The sequence below is a fragment of the Trichosurus vulpecula genome, chromosome 3, assembly GCF_011100635.1.
Source record: "Trichosurus vulpecula isolate mTriVul1 chromosome 3, mTriVul1.pri, whole genome shotgun sequence".
NCBI classification, from domain to species: Eukaryota; Metazoa; Chordata; class Mammalia; order Diprotodontia; family Phalangeridae; genus Trichosurus; species Trichosurus vulpecula.
The window spans coordinates 405,324,596-405,346,108 of NC_050575.1; positions in this window are offsets into that span (position 1 = coordinate 405,324,596).

Below are 21,513 nucleotides of genomic sequence, written 5' to 3' on the forward strand. Positions count from 1 at the left end.
TTCCTGAAGCCTCTAGAAAGAAGAGCAGGTGTGGGTTGAGAAATATTATATTCTGTGGACTTTTCCGGTCTCAGTGAGATAACTAGGCCTGTGTGAAAGGGGCAGCTGCAACAGGAATAGCACCAGAAAGGGGCATAGCCTTGCCTAACTTTTTAATTTTAATTTTTTAAAAAATAAGTTTTTGAGAGTTACCTTTTGTTTTGGTATCAGAGTAATTTCTAAATATGCTCCATTTCTCCCACCAAATGAACCCTCCCTTGTTACAAAGAAAAACAGCCCAAACCAGCTGACACAGTGACATGCATTTGATAATATATGTGAGATTTTGCAACCTTCGTCTGCTACCTCTTTCCTGGAAGGAGGGAGGAGCTCCCATGTCTCCTCTCTGAGGCTGGTTTTGGTCAGAACAGTCACTCAGTGTTTGTCAGCTTTGGTCTCTTGAATGGTATTTTAGAAGCATCTTTTCTCAAGCCACTTGATGGCAGCAAGGAATGTCTTTACTTTTTTTTTTTTTTTGCCTCTCCCCACAGGACCTGGAGAAATGCTCCTTAAAAATCTGCCTCCCATTATTATAATGGTTTATATTATCTCGTGCTTTAGAGTTTACAGAATATGTTCTTTGCAACAACCTGGTGAGACAGTGCAGTTTTAGAGATGGTAAAATTGAAGCCTATAGAGACTGAAGCTTTGGGCTGTGGGTCTCCCAATAACGATCTTGTGTTTTAAGTCTACAAGGGAGGATTTCCATCGATTCCAGTTGCTAATTAGCCCTGTGACCCTGGGGCCTGAAGTCAGGGGATCAAGGTTCCAGGGCCAGCAGAGAATCCCAAAATGTCAGAGCCAGAAGGTACCTCAGAGGTCATGGAGGACCACCTATCCATGTATCCCTCTATCCCCTCTATGAGTGGTCATCCAGCCTTTGTTTGAAGACCTCCAATGAAGTGATGTCAGCTCTACCTCCTGGGGCATCCAGTCCATTTTTGGATAGCTCTATTCCCCTTACATACAGCCCAAATCTCACTTTATGCAACTTCCTCCCATTGCTTCTCATTTTGACTTCTGAGGCCACACAGAATGAGCTAATCTGTCTTCCTAGAGAATGTCCTTCAAGCACTTGAAGATGGCTCTTGTCTTCCTTCTTCCAGTGAACCACCCCCAGTTCCTTCAGCCACCCATTTTCTGATGACACAGTCTTCTGTCCTTTTCCCATTCTGGTTGCCCTTGTTTGATGGACACAGTCACAGAGACCTTAGAGATTATTTCCAAACCACAGTGAGTAGGAATTTCTACTCAGACATCACTGAGAAGAAGTCACTTAGCCTCTGTATGTACAGTGAAATGAACCAGATATGTGACCTGGGGCAAGTGATTTACTCTCTCCAAGTCTGTTTCCTTACCTGTAAAATCAATATAGGAACCCTCAAATTGTCTTGTGTTTACTTTGGAGAGACACGTGTGTATAGATATACATATATATATATATGTATTTGTGTGTCTTCATATATATGTATATATATTTGCATAGACTTAAATATGTATGTTATCTCTCTCCAATAGAATGTAAGCTCTTTATGGACAGAGAGAGTTTCATTTTTGTTTTTGATTTCCCAGCACCTAAGAAGGTGCCTAGCACATAGTAGGTCTATAATAAAATGAGTGTAGATTGATTTTTATTTCACAAGGTTTTGGGGAGGATATAGCAAAATATAGGGGATTTGTAATTTCACTAGTATGGGCTCCATCACCAGTAGATTGCAATTGATTTCTATCTTAGGATATGAATCAGAGCCAATAGAGAGAATGTGGGAGCCCTCTTAATTAACCCAGAGTAGAACCTTAGTTGTCCTATCCCCAGGGTAGGTTTGATGGTCCCCTAAAAGAGAGCTCTGATACTTTGTGAAGCTTTATATGCAATTTCTGATTGACTGAGAAACTTTGGGGAGGGGAGAAGTGGAGGAGAGAGAGACTGGGCAAGAGGAGAGAAGGCACTGACTTTCAGTTGCAAAGGGAAGGCTCCCAGAGCTATAGGCTTGTGGAAAGGACCCAGGACTTCAATGTGGCTTTTTGATCAGTCTCATTGCTTGCATCCCCGGAGCCTGCTAAGAGTGGATTACTTGGGTGAGATCATCCTCTTCCTTGGCTGAGCTGAGATTTCATCTTCTTCCTGGATCGCAGAGCCCCCTAACTCTTGTGGATTTTATCACTATCCTAAACTAATCTGTATGGCTTCTGTGATAAGCATTTTATTACTTGCTTTGATAAATATGTTTGCCCTCTACCCATAATTACATTTTGTGTAATAAATGTATGGTGGGGAGAGGAAGCCAAACCAGTCAAGATTAAGTTAATGGTTACCCTCCAGTCTGGGGTATGCTTACTTCCTCTACCTTCCCCTAACCAATAACCAAGGAAATTAGCCTTTGTCTTGAATGTTAAATAAAACCCATACTCCTAGACTTCATCCACACGTCTGATGTATAATAAAGTAGGTGTAATTCTGGCTCAGTTAATAACCATTTGGGGAGTAGGTGAATGAAAGTGTGATCACCCAGTTAAGGCCATCCTTTTGCCCTCCACAGTGGTAGATTCCAGTCTCCTCAAGACTCAAGATACAGCATTCCAGATCTTACTAAAAATCCCTGGCTCATGGTGCCTTTGTTACAGAGGTCTTATATGTTCCATAAGTGTTGAAGTATGTCTGAGGCTCAGGTCCCATGCTCACTGTGTTAAAGGCAGGATTTGAACCCAAATCTTCCTGACTCTAAGTCCAATGTTCTATCCAAGCAAAGAGAAGCATGGGCAGGGTAGATAAACTGACTCCATTTAGCCAATAATCTACAAGGAGAGGGGTCCCAATGGAGTACCCTGATCCCTGCCAGCTTCAGTCTTGCTGAGACAGAGTCTCCCCTCTTCCCATCTGGCCAGTTGGTAGGGAAGCAATTGATGCTTGGGTCTTCCTTCCTGGGAAATTGTCCTCTCTCCGTGTCTTTTGGTGCATTGGCCATGTTACTGGGCAGGGGCTTGTAACTATTGCCCCATCTGTCCTTGCCAGACAGCCTTAGACCCATAGAGGAAGCAGGAAAAAGACAGGTGCTAATTCTTGTAGCTGGTTCTGATTTCATGGTTACGTAGAGATGAACTCCTTTGTTGTTTTTTTTTTTCATTCCAACAGGATAAAAATTTTTAAAATGCCTCTTTTTTTAAATGGCTTTTATCTCACCCTTCCCCCATTTTATCTAACCCTAAAAGAAGGTTAGACTGCAAATATCTGACATATAAATAGATCAATATAAGTGAATCTATGTGGCCAGATCAATACAATTGCATCTATTTATATGGCCAGATCGATAAAATCGCATCTATCTATGTGACCAGACAGATATGATTACATCTATTGATATGGCCATCTCTCTTGCAAGGATAAGTGAGAAAAAAGAGAGTAAGGCTCTATGGGAAATAAATACAATTTAGAGATGGAGGGAAATTGATTTTGAATGAGGCTTTTTTCACTGGCACTTACACTTACCCTTGGAGCAGAGAGCTCCTGAGAAAGCTGGCGGTAGGTCATGGTTGACTCTTCCCGTGGGACTCCAAACCCAAGGGTGGTTTTCAGGCTCCCCGAGGCCTCTCCAGGAGGTTTCATTGCAGAAGGGTGGCCCCAGTTCTCCTTTGAGTCAGGCACGTCGGTAGAGCTGGGGCCCCCAGCTCTCACTTGCTGTTTGTTCAGAGACAACTTTCTTCTAGGGCTTTTCACACTCCTGGCCTCAAGTTCCAAGCTGTAATTTCACCTGGAGGCTTTCCTTTCCTCTCTCCTGCCCCCAGGTTTCTGCTCCGAGTCAATTGTTCCCTTTCAGCTGAGGGCCTGGGGCTGAGGTGTGGGGAAACCTTGGGGTTTCCTCTCTTTGCTAAAGCAGAGCATGTCTACATGTCTGCGCCGTCCCCCTGTGGGTGCTCCAGCTGGGAAACCAGATGTTTTTTTCCTTCTGTTTGGTCTTGTAGGCAGCAGAGATTCATTCCTGAGCTTGGGGTATTGGGGAGAACTAGAACGGATGGCCCTTGAGCTACAGGATTCATCTCAGGCTGCCTCTTCCTCCCTGCCCTCGTTGAGCAAGCAGTAACTGGGAGACATAGGGAAGGTGAGATTCGTTTGGTCCAGCGGGATGAGCGACAGCTTGGGAGGCACCTGGAAAAGGTCAAACCTAGTAACATCAGATGAAAAGGGGATCATCGCTCTAGACGTGGAAGGGACCTCAGAGGCCAGTCAGTCAAATCTTTTCATTTTATAGATTCAGGAAACTCAGTCTCAGAGAAGCTAAGTGACTTGCCCAAGGTCACACAGGTAATAAGTGCCAGAGGTGGGATTTGAATCCAGGTCGTGGGAACTCCAGAGCCAGAGTTCTTTCCACTGTACCACACTGGGAAGAATAAGGAAGAAGGAAGACTTGGTGAGTAGCCTTAGTGTTTCTGAGGAGCTGATTGGCAGAGATCCATCCTCTAGTCAACAAATGCCTTAGAGATCACGGTTTTGAGCATCAAACTTATTTGCCTTTGGGGAGGGGGAAAAAGCAGTACGAAAGGAGCTGTTAGCTGTTGAAGAAAATGTTCCCTTGGGAAAATCTGTGTATGTATTTATACATGCTATGTTCCTTGTCTTATTGATGACATATTGCATTATGTTATTTATATTATGTAATTGTATAGAATATTTTATAGGTTATATGGATTGTTAGTACCCCCATTATGTTGTTTTTACATTGCATAGATTTTGTGTATTTATTTCTATGCCTACATGTCATAGATTTCGTATTTATTTCTACGTCTATATGTCATTGATTTTGTATTTATTTCTATGTCTATATTTCGTTTCTCCTGTAGAATGTAAGCTTCCTGAAGTGACAGACTGGTTTTAGCCTTTGCATTCCTAGCACAAAGCCTGGCCTGTAGTTGGAACTTAATAAATGCTTGTCTTGATTGATTATATATAAGTGTGTGTGTGTGTGTGTGTGTGTGTGTGTGTGTGTGTTTTAACTTCAACTTGCATTGGAATACTCTCTGACTTTGTTCTTGGACTACTAGAAACTAGAGCTAGTTTTTAAAAATATACAATTAAATGCATCGAAAATGTGTTGATTTATAGATTGGGCTTTGTTTGGTTTTGTGTTTTTAGGTGAGAGGAACTCAGGGTCACTGGTCATTAACCACGACATGATTTTTTTTCTTAGTATGCAGGATAGAAGTTTCTCATTGTTAACATTCGTTTTTTTCTGGGCTCTTCTAGAACACATTTATACAGCATAAAACAGGTAAAAGAAATTCAGTCTCTTGGCTGCTTTTTTGGGCTGTAAGACACAAGATAATTTGTTTTATGAGTTTCTTTTTTTTCTTTCTCTCCATGGCTTGACTGAATCAACCACTGACTTGCATCATGTGGTCACGAGTTTGAAATGTTTCTCTGGCTGTCTACACAGGGCAGTTCAATTCAGTTGCCTTAGAGAGATCTAACCAGAGTTACACTGATGAATGTTTAACGTTTTTTTTTTTCCCCTTGGGGGGGTATATATTCTTCATTTTATTTATTTATTTTTAGTTTTCAACATTCACTTCCACAAGATTTTGAGTTCCAAATTTTCTCCCCATCTCTCTCCTCTCCCTACTCCAAGAGGGCATGCATTCTTATTATCCCTTCCCCCAAATCTGCCCTCCTGCCTATCACACCCTCCCTTTTTATCCCCTTCCCCTTCTATTTTCCTATAGGGCAAGATAGATTTCTTTTTTTATTAATTATTATTATTTTTTGGTTTACAACACTCAGTTCCACAAGTTTTTGAGTTCCAAATTTACACCCTCTCCTTCTCCTCCCCCCTCCCCACCAAGACGCCATGTGACCTGATATAAGTTCTACATATACCTTCACATTAAACTTATTTTCCCAATAATCAAGTTGTAAAGAACTATTATAAGCAATGAATTGAACTATGAGAAAGATGTAACAAAACCAAAAAGAAAAGAAAAAAGAAAAAAAAAGAGAGAGCAAATAGTTTGCTTCAATCAGCATTCAGATTCCGTAATTCTTTCTCTGGATGTGGATAGCCTTTTCCATCGTGGATCTTTTGGAGCTGTCTTAGAACCTTGTGTTGTTGAGAAGAGCCAAGTCTATTAAAGTTATTTATCCCAGAAGCAATGTGTCTGTGGTTGTGTATAATGTTCTCCTGGTTCTGCTCCCTTCACTCATCGTCAGATCATATATGACTCTCCAGGTTCTTATGAAGTCTGTCTGCTCCTCATTTCTTATAGGACAGTAGTATTCCATTACATTCATATACCACAATTTGTTTAGCCATTCTTCAATTGATGGGCATCCCCTCGATTTCCAATTCTTTGCCACAACAAAAAGAGATGCTATAAATATTTTTGTACATAAGGGTCCTTTTCCCCTTTATATGATCTTTGGGATATAGTCCTAGAAGTGGTGTTGCTGGGTCAAAGGATATGCACATTTTTATAGCCCTTTGGGCATGGTTTCAAAGCAAGACAGATTTCTATATCCCATTACCTGTATATCTAATTTTCCAGTTGCATGTAAAAACAATTTTTAACATTCGTTTTTAAAACTTTGAGTTGTAAATTCTTTCCCTTCCTCCCTCCCCACCCACCCTCATTGAGAAGGCAACCAATTATATATAGGTTATACATGTGTAGTTATGCAAAACACTTCCATAATAGTTGTGTTGTGAAAAACTAGCTATATTTCCCTCTAGCTTATCCTGCCTCCCATTTATTCTGTTCTCTCTTTTGACCCTGTCCTTCCTCAAAAGTGTTTGATTCTGATTGCCTCCTCCCCCAATCTGCCCTCCCTTCTAATATCCACTCCCCATCTTCTTCCCCCCTCCTTTCCTGTAGGGTAATATAGATTTCCATACCCAAGTAAGTTTGTATGTTATTCCCTCCTTAAGCCAAATCTGTTGAGAGTAAGGTTCACTCATTCCCTCTCACCTTCCCCCTCTTCCCCTCTACTGTAAAAGCTTTTGATTGCCTCTTTTAAGTGAGATAACTTACCCCTGAATGTTTAATGTTTTAAAAAAATGTAGACACAGCACATTTGTAAGTTTAATATGTATTAATCACTTTATTAAGTCTAGACAATCAGCAAAACAACAAATCAAGGTCTAATTTGTAGCATTTGCTCATTTCTGAGGTGTAAATGCTCATACTGAAAATTTGACAGTGGAGTCTCACCAGCTGATTTGAGTTGGATCCAGTATATCCGTGGACCTAACCTCAGTCACTGAGAAGTTCAATATTCTTTTTTTTCTATATTATAGTGTTCTGATTCTGGAGATTCTCTGTGCTTGTTTCTTAGTCTAAATTTGAAGACACTTGTACTTAGTATAACTTTATTATTACTTGTCTGTGTGTGTGAAGAAAACTTTAGTCCAGTCCCGGAAATATATTCAGATCGAAAATGGTAGGGTCTAATATAATGGGATTTTCTTGACTCCAGAAAAAAAAATAAGGCATATGAGTACATATAGGGCTGTGCTCCTATGGAATATAAGCTCCTTGAAGTAAGGGACTGACCCCCAAGACTGTGGGGTTTTGGGTTTTTTTTGGTGTTTGTATCACAACTGTGGAGCATAGGGTACTAGTAAGTGCCAATTTGTGAAAGCTTTTTGAAATGATTTGAATCTTTAAGTCAAGTTCCTTGGGGCTGATTGTTTGGAAAGAAGTTAAATGAAAGTTTTATGTTGTTGTGATGACTTTTCTTGGAAAACATTTTTAATTTTCATGGTTATTTTATAGGTATTAATAACTAATTTTAGGAGTGAAGGTTATTAGACAAGAAGGGAAAATGAGGAGAGAAATGGCATTCAACCTCCCAATTCAGACAGGCTTTCTCAGAATGAGTACATAGGGAAGAATAGAAAGGAAGAAGGAAAGCATTCAAGTCTTTGATGTTGGGCAAATGATTTAACCTCTTTGGGCCTCAGTTTCCTCATCTGAACAGTGAAGGAGTTGGATTAGATGGCTCTTAATCTACGATCCTACGATTTTCTTCATTTTTGGTTGACTGGATGGCCATGAACAATAGGGAAATGCATATCTATGGCCAAACCTCAGTGATTTAGACCTGGCTGGGGCAGAGAGGCAGGAATGAAGACCAGCTCTGAGCCAGTGAAAAGTCTGGCAAGTGGTCTTTAATTGGTTGAAGTTATAAAGTATTTTCTCAGAAGCATAGGTTGCAGAGTAGGTGCTGACCCAAATTGAGAGAGAGAATTTCCTCCCATGGGAGTTCCCCAAACCATTTCAATCACAGATCCAGCCTTTATCCCTATATCAATGATTAGGTTTAAAAAGTACTTATAAAGTTAAGCATGTGAAAGGGGGTTTTTCTCATCAGTATGCAATCCATTCTCCCTATCTTATGTTACTCATTTATCCAACATCATTTTCCCCCTATAGATAGATGAAATAAACGCTTAACTCAAGCCTGGATATTATTTCAGCCTAAATTCCAAAATGGTGGGTTCTGAGATAATGAGATTGGATTCAATTATGGAGAAATACAAAGGGTACAAATATACTCACAGGGCTGAGATGTGCATCTGCCCTGGAGAGAGATGAGAGAACGTAAAAGATGCTATGGATTCCTTCATTTATTAACAAGCATTTATTGTGGGGATTCAAAGACAAAACTGCCAGAGTCCTTACCGGAAAAGAACTTATGTTTTTGGGGGTGAACAACACAAACGCAGAGAAGTAAATGCACAAATATATGCCAGTCGATCAACAAGCATTTTAAAAAAAATTATTCATATTTTTTGTTTTTACATCACCTACATTACCCAATGTAACTTTCCCTCACCAAAGTGGTGTCCCTTAAACCAAGAAGAAATAAGAGGCATTTTGTATTCCCAATGCAATGATCATGTTCTCCTCTGCATCCTAGTTACTTGGGTACCTGTCTTCTTTGGTCAACGCTTGTTGACTGACTGACAGATGAGAGGTTCTTAATCTGGGGTCCATATACTTGTGCTTAAAAATATTTTGAGAACTGTATTTCTCCATAATTGACTTCCTTTGTAAAACTTTATGTTTTATTTTGTCCCTTTACAATCATTATTCTGAGAAAGGGCCCATAGGTTTGGCCACACAGCCAAAGGGATTCACAGTACAAAAACAGGAAATTCTGATCTAGACTGATGAGCTTTCTGAGCATGGGGGGCGGGGAAGGAGGAGGGAAGAAAAAAAAGAAAAAAAAGGAATTTACATGATAACTTTGTTGTATATTTAAAAGGAATAGTAAGTTATACATAATAGATTTGCAATTTCACATGCAATCATCTTTATTATTATTATTATTATACTGTTATGGAAATGCTTGTTTTAGTCCATAAATTAAAAATAAAATAAATTCAATTTTTAAAAAGATATACAAATTCTAGCTTTGCAGATTAAATCATAGATGACTCGGTAACATTGTCCTCAGTTTCCTTTTCATTTCAGATAATGAATTTTAACATAGGCTATCTCAGCATCATCACTGATGTCCTGAAAAGCCATCCCACCTCATCCTTTTGAAGCTGGCAATCTTTCGGATTTTCTACTGAGCCTCTCTCCAGTTATTCCAGATTACTGAAACTCAGCGGTCCCTGTGGTGGTTTCTGGGTGCTTTGGAGAGGAGGAAATTCCTGGTTTTCTTGGGTGGTTGGTACTGATTATACTCCAGTTGGTTGTTTTTTATTTTAGTTAATATTTTTGGGACTAGATCTGTGTTTTCACTGGTGTTATAGAACCCCCGGACGAAGAGAATCCTTCTACTGAGGCAAGTCACCCTGCCCTGAAACAGCATCTCAAAGAGTTGCCAGAGATCGTGGAGAATTGAGCCGACTTGCCCAGAATCACCTTGTAAGTTCAGTTCTGATTATTGTCGGTGACTTTGTCAGGATCCTTCAGCTTGCTGACTTTGGGGACTCATCTCTTCAGTCTCTCATATTTATTCCCATTGCTACTATTAGGAGGTAAGCTTCTTCAGAGTAGGGATTGTCTCTCTTTTTCATATTTGTAACCCAAAGTGCTTTTTTGAATTTATTCATTCATTCACCCTAATGCATGCCCTCTTTACTATATACCTGGAATACTACACCAATCTCACTGAGTCCCTGAGTTACAGAATTGGAAGGAAGCTCAAAAGCCATCCAGGGTCTACCCCCAACCCCAGTAGCACTGTGGTGCAGTAGAAAGAGCTCAGGATTTGTATTCAAAGGACCTGGTTTCCATTCCAGGCTATCCCTTTTTCTCTCTGGGGATCAGTTTACTCATTTGTAAAATGAGAGGTTGGACCAGATGATTTCTAAGGTCTCTTCTAGCTCTAAATCTGTGATATTGATCCTTTTTGACCATATTTCTACCCTCACCCCTCCTTCATTCAATGAATTCCAGTATCTCTGTTGCCTTCAGGATCAAGTATAAAATCCTCTGTCTGGCTGTTGAAATCCTTTAGGACCTGGCTCCTTCCCACTTCTCCAGGCTTCTTACACCTAACTTCTCTTCCTCCACCACTATCCCACCCAGCCTCATACTCTGAGATCCAGTGCCACTGGCTTCCTTGAGGTCCTTAAATAGGATATTTCATCTTCTAACGCTCCCTGGGCATCCCCGGTGCCTAGAATGCTCCCTCCTTGTTCCCTTCCTGGCTTTCTTCAATTCTCAACTAAAACCCTCCTAGATCTTACTGCCTTTTCCCTAAGATTGCCTCAAACTGCCCTGTCCATGTCTTGTTTGTATTGAGATGTTTGTTGTTTTCTCCATTAGAGTGTAAGTTCCTTGAGAGCAGAGACTTTCTTTTGTCTTTTTTTTTTGTATCCTCAATGCTTAGCACAGTGGCTGGAACATGGTAGGTGCTTAATAAATGCTTTTTTATGCTTTCATTCACTTATGTATTTTTTGTATTATAATTATTGATGTTTCTGTCATATCCCCTTAGGAGACTGTAAGCTCCATGAGGCCAGGGGCTCAATCTTTTTGGCGACTTTGCATCTCTCCCAGTCCCCAACATACAGCAGGCATTTGTAAATATTAGTTGAAAAAAATGAACACACAATAAAAATGAATGCTGTGTAATTATAATGACCAAGTTTTTCCTCAAAGAAAAAAGGAGACGATGTACCTCCCTCCTTTCTTTGCAGAGACGGAACACTGTGGTTTGGAAGAATGCATACATAGCCCATCAGACTTGGTTGATGTGTTGGTTGGTTCTCCTGAACTGCTTTCTCTCTTCTCCCTTTATTTTTTGTAATAGTGAGTAGTTCTCTGGGAAAAGGAGGGAGGAGGGAAATATTTAAAAATGAAGATGACGTAAAAACAGAGGAGAGCAATAAAAATTTTAAAAGTCTCTTGACTTTCTGACTCGATCCAGCTGTTTGGCTGGAAGAGTTGCTGTTTGCTCAGCAGCAACATGGCACTAGACACTGAAACAGATGAGGATGTTATTTTCAAACTGCATGTAGACCCCCTAATGGAACATCTTCTTTTCCAGTGCAACCCCTTCTAAAACCCACCCGGCAAATCGAGTTTCACTTTGAGCAAACTCATGGCATTGGGGGAGGACAGAAACCAGCAGCCTTTGGGCCCCCTCAGTACAGATCCGGCTCAATGTCTGTATTTCTCCTCCTTCCTTCCTCCCCCAACTTCCATAATTACTTGCTGTCTTTTCTCTCCCTTTTTTCTCTGTTTCCCTTCTCTTCTTTTCCCATGATGTATCTTTCCCTTTCTCTCCTTCTCCTATGCCCTTCCCTTTTTTCATCTGAACATCTGTTAAGAACCTACTATGTGCCAGTCACTGTGTTAGGACTGGAACACCAGGACAAAGATAACACAATCTTTGATCTCTTGAAATTGACATTCTGCTGAAGCTTAGATGCAAAATCCTTAAGGGTTAGGTCTTTTTCTTGCATATAATCTATGCGGTATCCTGTAAGCATTCAATATATGTAGTGACGGAACATTTAGTATCTTATAGATAGGACATTTGGCCCAAGAGGCCTGATTTCTCTTTTTCATTTGTCCTCAAAAATAAATAAATAAATGCTGGCTTTGCCCCAAGGTACATAATGTGGAAATTCCTTCATGACTGGGTTGATTTAGATGGCCTCAGAGGTCCCTTGGCCTCATTTCAGCATCTATAAAATGGGTTGGACTAAGTGATTTCTAAGGCACTTTTCAAACAAAGAGCCATAATCCTAAGACTCTCCTAGAGTCCTTCAGTCATTCCCCATCAGGCCACACTCCTCTGGACTTCTCCATCATTGCCTTCTCCCCCCACCCCACCCCACCCACCCACTTTTCTGACTCCTTTTACATGCTGTCTTCCCCCATTAGAGTGTAAGCTCCTAGAAGGCAGGGACTGGCTTTCTTTGTGCTTGCATTTGTATTCCCAGAACTTAGCACAGTGCCTGGCACCTAGTAAGCATTCATAAATGTTTGTTGATTGGCTAGTAAGTGTCAAAGTTTGAATCTAGGTCTCCTGATTCCAAACTCAAGGTCCTTTCTCCATCACTACATTGACACCCCACCCCCTTTGCTATTTTGAATAGTAACTACTAGTTACATAGTGCTATATAACTAGTAACATAGTTACTCCACCTGTTGCCAGCAGTAGAAGTTTTACAGTGACTCGGTTGATTGTTTGACAACCTCCCAGTGAAGTCAGGCAGCATGTCATGCACAGGGAGCCCAGGGGGCTTGCGAAGGCTCACAACCTGTCTGTTTACCACCCTAAAGGACACTCCCCACAAGGAGTTATCAAAGAGGCAGGTGGAGGGGAGGGAAGGAGGCAGCAAGTACAGTGGAAGCCAACCAGTCTGTTCTGACTCCTCACCCTCAGCCCAGCTGCAGGGTCTGTTTCCTGCGGGCCTGTCTTCCCCACTCAGGGAATCCCCAAGTTCCCTCACTGTTCTTAGAAAAGAGTCAAATCCCCACTTTCCTCTGTTGTACCAATGCCTGAGTCACCCCTTAGCTAGGCTCTGTCCAGGTGGCATTTTGACCTAGTCCCTGCTTAAAGAGCAACCCAAGCATGCCCTGGCAGAGCCCCTCAGTCAGCGTGCTTGCTTTGTGATCACTTGACAGCAAGTGCAAACAGATCTCTTTGAAGATGGAAACCTGGAAGACTCAGCATTGAAGCACAGACAGAACCTCTGGCTCACACTAATGGTGGTTCTAAGGCATCACTGGAGGAGGGGGAGGGGAAAAGCCAGCACAGTCACTAGAGTTGCTTGGCTGGAGAGCCAGCTCACTGGAGGGGAGCCATGCAGGATGGGAGAAAGAGCATGGGATTTGGAGTCAGAGGACCAGAGGATCCTGTGCCTAGACTCGAGGGGAGCTGAGGGCCACCTTGCCCAACCCCCTTGTTTTGCTGATGAAGAAACTGAGGCAGAGAGAGATCGAGTGACTTGCCCAAGTAGTAAGCCATAGGGTCAGGATCTGAACTCAGGTTCTGAAGCTCCAACTTCAAATGTACCACATTTCCATTGTACCACAACTTGGGATTCAATTCCAGCTTTGCCATTTGTTATGTATGTCCTTACGCGAGCATTTATTAATTGCCTACTATGTACCAGGCATGTGTTCTGGGGATACACAAAGGAAACTGTTCCTCTGAGAGTATAAAGCGAGAGACCTCAACTCTCCAAGGTTCAGTTTTCTACTCTCAAAAATATGGCTGGAATGAATTGGAGGGTCTTCACTGTGTTTGTGTCCTGGATCCCTTTGGCAGTCTGGTGAAGCCATGGGCCCGTTCTCAGAGTAATGGTGCTAAATGCATAAAAGAAAATGTATGGGATTATAATGGAAGCCAATTATATGGTTACTGACTACTCAAGACACAAGTATATAAACATAGTGGGCAGCTAGGTGATGCGATGGATAGAGGACTGGGTCCAGAGTCAGGAGGACTCATCTTCATGAGTTCCAATCCAGCCTTAGACACTTACCAGCTGTGTGACCCTCAGTTTCCTCATCTATATAATGAGCTGGAGAGGGAAATGGCAAAGTACTTCAGTACTTCTGCTAAGAAAACCCCAAAGAGGTCACAAAGAGCCAGACGCAATTGTAAATGACTAAACAACAACTACAACATGTCAACATGAGGTTAAGAATGCCTGGACTAGATCCTCTCTATGGATTCTTCCAGCCCCAAATCCTGTGATACTATGAATTTATGGAATAGTGGAAAGAACACCAAACTAGGAATGAAGAGACCTAGCTCCTTGTCCAGCTACTAACTTTCTGTGTGACATTGGACAAGTCACCTGTAAAAGGACAATAATCATACTTAACTCACAGGGAGCCAAAAGAGATAATGTATGAAGAAAGCACCTTGAGAAGTAAATGAGGCTAGAACCTTTCTTGGCTGCCATATTGGATTCCTCCATACTCTCTTCTCTTCCTCATCTGTAAAATCAGGAGGTGGCATTTGATGACCTTGAAGGTATTCCATCTTCCAGCCCTCGATCTGAGATCCTACAATCCACACCTTGCTTCCCCCTTCCTGGAGTGGGTTAAATAGAGGTTGCCTAATTTAAGCATTTATGGGGCAGCTCCAAGCCTGGGAGGTTTGTTACTGGCTGAAGCCTAATTTTCCAGGCTTATTGGACGTTCCTCCCCCTCACTAACTCTGTATTGCAGCCAGACTGACTTACCTGTCTTTGGTGGTATATGGTATTCACTCCATCTCCTGCCTCCCTGGGCCTGGAATGCACTCCTTCATCACCACCATTTCTAAGAACCCCTAGCTTCTTTCAGGGCAGAACTCAAACCAGGTCTATGATGCTTCCTTCACTTGCTAATTAATATTCTTCCTGCCTTGAGCCCTAGAAATTACCTTTTTTTTTTTACTTACTATATATTTGGTGTAATGTAGAATGTAAACTCCTCGAGGGCAGGGACCATTGATTTTGCCAGTAAAACTGAACTCTTCAATTTTTTTCCTACTTAATAGTATTTTATTTTTAAAAATTACGTGTAAAGATAGTTTCCACATTCACTTTTATGAGGTTTTGAGTTCCAATTTTTTTCTTCTTCCCTTCTTCCTTTCCTCTCTCCCCAAGACAGCAAGCAATCTGATATGGGCTATACATGCACAATCATATTAAACATATTCCTACATCAGTCATGTTATGAAAGAAGAATCAGAACAAAAGGGGAAAACCATGAGAAAGAAAAAACAAAAAAAGCGAAAATAGTCTGCTTCAATCTGCATTCAGATTCCATAGTTCTTTCTCTAGATGGGGATAGCATTTTCCAGCTTGAGTCTTTTGGAATTGTCTTAGATCATTGTATTGCCGAGAAGAGCTAAGTCTATCAAAGTTGGCCATCACACAATGTGGCTGTTACTGTGTACAATGGTCTCCTGGTTCTGCTCACTTCACTCAGCATCAGTTCATGTAAGTCTTTCCAGGTTTTTAAAAAATCTGCCTGCTCATCATTTCTTATAGCACAATAGTATTCCATTACATTCATACACTGCAACTTGTTCAGCCATTCTCCAATTTCTAATTCTAAAACCACAAAAAGAACTGCTATAAATATTTTTGTACATGTGGGTCCTTTTCCCTTTTTTATGATCTTTTTGGGATATGGACCTAGTAGTAGCATTGCTGGGTCAAAGGGTATGCACAATTTTATAGCCCTTTGGGCATAGTGAACTCTTCATTCTTAACACTGAGATCTTCTGCTTGGCTTTCAATAGGGAGGTCTACCTCTTTGTGGTAATTGTTCTTGATGTTATCATTGTCCTGGCAGGTGGGAGCACAGACAGTTGACCGGTACCCTGAGGAGATGAAGTCCAAAATCTGGTAGGAAAGAGAAGCTTGGCAACAACCAGCAGAGATGTTGCCTAATCATTTTCAGGAAATGTTCTTTAAAGGGAGTTTTCTTTGAGTCTATGTTGGGAAATTATCTCTTGTAACAAAGGAAAATATAAATAAAATTTAAAAATAAAATGAATTAATTCAATGGAGGAGTGAATGGATTCTCAAGAAATGTCACCTTTAGGTATTGATTAAAATCTTATGTGACGGTGTGGGGGTGGGAGGAAGCATGATTAAACTGGACATGAAGGTGCACACAGTAGGTATGAGTAGGTGTCAGCCACGAGAAATTGCTCAAGAGAAGTGGTGTAACAAATATCATTGAAGAGATGTTTGTTGGGAAAAGAAAACGGGCCAATCATGAGTAGGGGATAACCACCTAGCAGCCTGCATGCTTCACTGCTGTTCATACAATGTCAGGAGATCTAAAGGAAGGCTTCCAGCATATGAGGTGCCCACATGGAGGATTTGTGGGAGGTCATGGACAAGAGTCTCCCCAGATAAGGAGACTTGGGTTAAGTTCACTTCAGTTCAACTCAATCGATCATTTATTCAGTAGCTACTGTGTGCCCAGCTCTGTGCTAGGCATTAGGGATACAAAGAGTGAAGTGATCCTTATCCACAAAGAGTTTACATTCTTATGGGAAAGACTATTAGTACAAACAGAATAAATATAGAGAATAAATGCAAATCAATTTAAATACGAGGTAGTGTGAGAGGGAGGGCACCAGCAACCAGGGTCGGGGAATTTGTCAAGGCTTCACATAGAAAATGGTTATTGAGCTGCATCTTGAAGAAGAGGAGGGATTCTAAGAAGTGATGGTGAGGGGAGGGTGAATTCCAGGCATCAGAGATAAAGGCAGGAGGTAGGAAATGGCACGTCCTGAAAGAAGACCAAAGAAGCATTTGTGATCTGCAGAGTTGGGAGGGAGACCCCACAGGAATGAGATCATAGATCTTTGGAAATATTGAAGTGACAAACCTGGAAACTGATGAAAGGACCAGGAAGTGGGTGTAGGTGTGATCTTGTGGTTGGGACACTGACAGCAGGTAGGTGTACTATGTGTTCGTCCTGGCCTTTTCACTAGACTTCCCTTCGAAACCCTGGGTTCAACCGGGCAGAATCAGATACTTGTCTGGCAAGGTCTTGGGGTATCAAGTGAAACAGGAGTGTCCAGTATGATATAAGAGCTATTGAGAGTCCAATCATCATGGTTTTTTTTCCTTTAAACAAAACAAAAAGCTTTTCTAAAAGGGTAAAGGATCTTATAAGTACCTTACAGATGAAGAATGGAATAATCTGAGTCCTTGTGATATTTGTGGGTTTGTGAATGCACCAGAGCCATTGATCAGTCAAGATGATATGGCCCTGAAAGCAGCAAGAGGAAAGCAGAGAGTAGTGATGGGAAATCCCACCTCCCTGTTGGGCAGTAGCGGGAGGGGAGTGAATCATGGCAACGCTGGAGCCTTCTCTGGTAGACTCTGACATCCCACCTACACCAAAGAGCACTGACCCATCCTTGAACATTTAAAATTTTTTAATTTGTAAAATGCATTACAAACTTGACAAATATTGATAAATGTGAATATTTCAATGTACAAAAAAGGATTATATATGAACTCATGCATTTCTCTTACAGATAGCTTTTTTTTAAAAGCATATATTAAATTTAACACAATAGAACTCACATTGCCTTGTTTGTCTGTGTTCCCTTTGGACTTTCTTCTGCTCTCTTGTGTGTATTTTAAAGTCATGATCGATTACCGCATTGATTGGAGTCCCCAGAAGTAATTATGCCGAAGCAGGTGGCAATCAGGGAAAATAAAAGTTTCAGAGCCTAATTGCTTGATGTTTACTCTTCATGCTGCCACAACTGAGGCAAGAGCCATTAACGCTAGTGTCTGTGTATACATGTATAAACCTGGGATTCTAAACTCTGGGATCATAGGGAACTTTGATAAAATGCCATATATTGGATAAGCCAGTGTAAGAACCAGGAAAAACCTGGGGCATCTTGTGTCCCTGGCTGAGGACTGGCTGGCAGACAGACAGGAGAAAGGACATCTCCTCTCCAATTCCACTCTATTCCAAAATTCCTTATTAGATTGTAAGCTCCTTGAGAGCAGAGACTGTCTTTTGCCTCTTTTTGCATCCCCAACACTTAGTACAGTGTCTGTCACATAGTAAGCACTTAATACATGTTTGTTGATTAATTGATAATCCATTGGCAGGATAAAAAAGTAAGGGCTCTCAGGGGCAGCCTTAGGAAGGTAAGTGCAGCCATAGAGGGTATCCAAAGAGGAAAAAATATAGTAATCAGAGTAACAACCAACATTTATGGAAGAATCTTAATGTCTGAAAATGCATTAAATTAAACTAGGAGAAGCAGATAAGGCCAGTATCCCTGGAAGGGTGAAAATATAACTGGAGCAGATGAGAGAGTAATTTTCAGTTTCCTGACACATACAGGAGATGACACAGTCATGTACTTGGAGGTGGAAGGGAACTTTGGGGTCATCTAGTCCCACTCTCTTATTTTGCAGATAAGGAAACTGAGACCCAAGGAGATTAAGTGATTGTTCACAGTCACAAAAGATGCTGTTTATTTCCCTCTGCTTTGAGTTCAGACTCATCTTCCCACATTTCTCTGAATTCCTCCAGCTCATAATTCTCCTGGGGCCATAATATTCCATTATACTCATAGAGCACAATTGGTTCAGCTACCCCTCCGTCTAAAAGATCCATCTTTTAAAATTCCTTCTTAAATCTTTTCTGGAGAGGCTATATGGCTGTACATGATGACATGCCACCAGTTTGAGGGAATCAAAGTTCCAGGTCACCCTGAAGCCAATGGAGAGATGCACGATAAAGGTGTACGAGCTGTCGGGTTTTTAGTATCTATGTAAAAGAGATTGTCAAAGAGATGAGGTGAGGCCATCCAAGTAGTGGGCCTCAGTTTCCTCATCTGTATAATGAGGCTTTTGGACTAGATGACATCTGGGGTTCCTTCCAGCTCTGAATCTAGGACCCTATGTTGAAATAAAAAAGGAAATCCCAATGCTAATGAACTTACTGAAGCCCTTCTCTATCTCAGTCCCCAAACCAGGATTGGCTCTCTAGTTTCCTTATCTTCAGAAACCAATTTGCAATGACTAATTGATGGTTTCTCTTGGGCTGCCACCAAGGCACAAGCAAGAGTGAGCTCTTTCTTCTGCTAGGACTAGGAAAGGCACCCAAAGAGGCAACTCTCTGTTTGAGTAGGGACAGCTTCAGAACGTTAGATCTTCCTCCTCCATTGGGCCCCTGGGGATTTCTTTCTGAAAACAAACCACCCACTTTCTATGAACAGTCAGCAAGCATTTAATAAGTTCCTATTATGTGCTAGGACTCAGAATACATTTAGCCAGTGAACTAGCACTATTAAGCGCCTACTATGTGCCAGGCATATACACTGGTGATACAAAGAAAAGCAGAAAACAGTCCCTGCTCTCGAGGAACTAATGGGGGACACAACATGCAAATAGCTATGTATGGACAAGCTAAATACAGAATAAATTGGAGATAATAGAGGGAAGGGACTAGAATTTGAAGGGGATCAGGAAAGGTTCTACCTTTAGAAGCTGACCAAGTTTGAAAAACAAAAACAGGGAAAGCGGAGATGGGGGATCTTCTTTCCCCCTCCATCTTGGCGATAGCTTATAAACCTTGACTTCCTATCAGGGGAGTCTAGGTCACATAAGTTGTAAGTGGCAAAACTGGTATTTGAACTGAGATCATGGGCCATGGGGCTAGAGCTGGAAGTCATCTCAGAGAATATTTAGTCCAGTCTTTCTTTTTATGGCTAAGGAGATTAAGGCCCAGGGATTTTAAATGATTTGTCTACAATCACACGGGTAGTAAATTTCAGAAGTGGGATTTGAACCCAGGGCTTTTGATTCCAAATTCAGCATTCACCAAAATTTCACAGGGATGAAATGGCGGTGAAATGAGGGAACACCTTTGGCCCAGGAACCTACAATCGTTCACTGGTGTTTAGTTAAAATTGTCAGGGGGTCAAGACGACCCATAAAACAACAACAACAAAAAAAAACAAGACCCTTTACTGGGTGTGATGTCTTTTCTCTGGCTTTCTGGGTCAGCTCTGGGCTTTAGGAAGTCACCACAGAACCCTTGAGTTCCTTCTTAAAAGTGAAAGGAAGGCAAATGAAGCCTGAACTAATGAAGAGGAAGGAGAGGGAGGCTGGAGCAAGTGAACCCTTAAACCATGCATCAACCTGAAGAGGAGAGAAGGGGAGGCTTTGAAATGTTTATCTTAAAACTAAAAGTCTATGTTGAGGGGGTGTTTGGGGTGTGTACGTGTAGGAGGGTGGTGGGGATGGCCATGTGGGAGCTTGTCTCTTTGCAGTGTCTAAGTTGGCAGGATTTCAGTGTGTGTGTGAAGATCTGTGATTTCATTAGTCCCTGTGTGGAAACTCCCTTCCAATGCTCGGGTAGGTCTGTAACTCAGCTGTAACTAATAGCTTTAGCAAGTTGCCTGAAGATGACGAAAGATTCACTGATTTGCTCTGTCAGTTACTGTATGATTACAAAACCAGCATATATCAGATGGTATAGCGGAGGGAAAAACCAAACTGAATAATGTATATACCAGCAAGTTTAAAGAAAAAGGATGAATTTTTTTTATAAAAAATATAAATTATCAAACTTGACAAGATTAGAAATAAATAACTTAGACAAATTAATCTTGAAAAAAGAAAGTGAATAGGTCATAAGTGAACTGCCGCAGAAAAGAACATCAGGACCAGATGAGTTCACAAATCAATTAATAAATATTTATTAAGTACCTACTATGTGCCAGATGCCTGTTCTGTTAAGCATTTAAAGAATAAACGGTCTCTACATTTCTGTAACCTATCTCCAAAAATAGAGAAGGAAATTGCTCTATCAAATTCTTTCTATGAAACAAATGGGATCCTGATAAAACCAGGGGAGGATAGTACAGATAAAGAGAACTAGAGATCAATAACACTAATGAATATTGATGCACAATATATGCAAATTGTAAATAAATATTTATATATTTACATATAAAATGAAAGGCAGGAAGGATTTAAAACTACTCAAAGTCCTCTTTAGCAAAACCTGCCAGCCTACCTTAGGCAGATGGCAACTGCCCACATCAATACCACCCAGCTCATCTCCGCCCCTTTCTCCAAGCCCTACCCCCAGCCCCTTTACTGTCTTAAAGCCGGCCAGTTCTGCCACAGGTGTTTATATTCCCCATAGAAAGCAAAATTAAGAGCAAAGAAACCTCAAACCCCCAAAAGCCAAAGTTAGTTTGCAAACCAGCAAGTAACACTGGTATCAACAACACATTTTGGAAGGGAGGGACAACAGATATTTGAGGCAGTGGAGGAGGGAGGGAGGCCTCAAGTTTTTCTGACATCCACTACTATTTTGCTGTAAGGGCTCTGACATCTTTACCTGTAGATGTCAGTTCCCTAAACTGCAGTACCCACCAGCCTAACAATCCTTCATTACACATGTTTTCTCTGGTACTTGCCAACAGACTTATCATCCAAAGACAAAGAAAGTAGTCTTCTTCGTAGAATGTGGGTCCCTTGCGGGGTGCAGCATGCTCTCCCT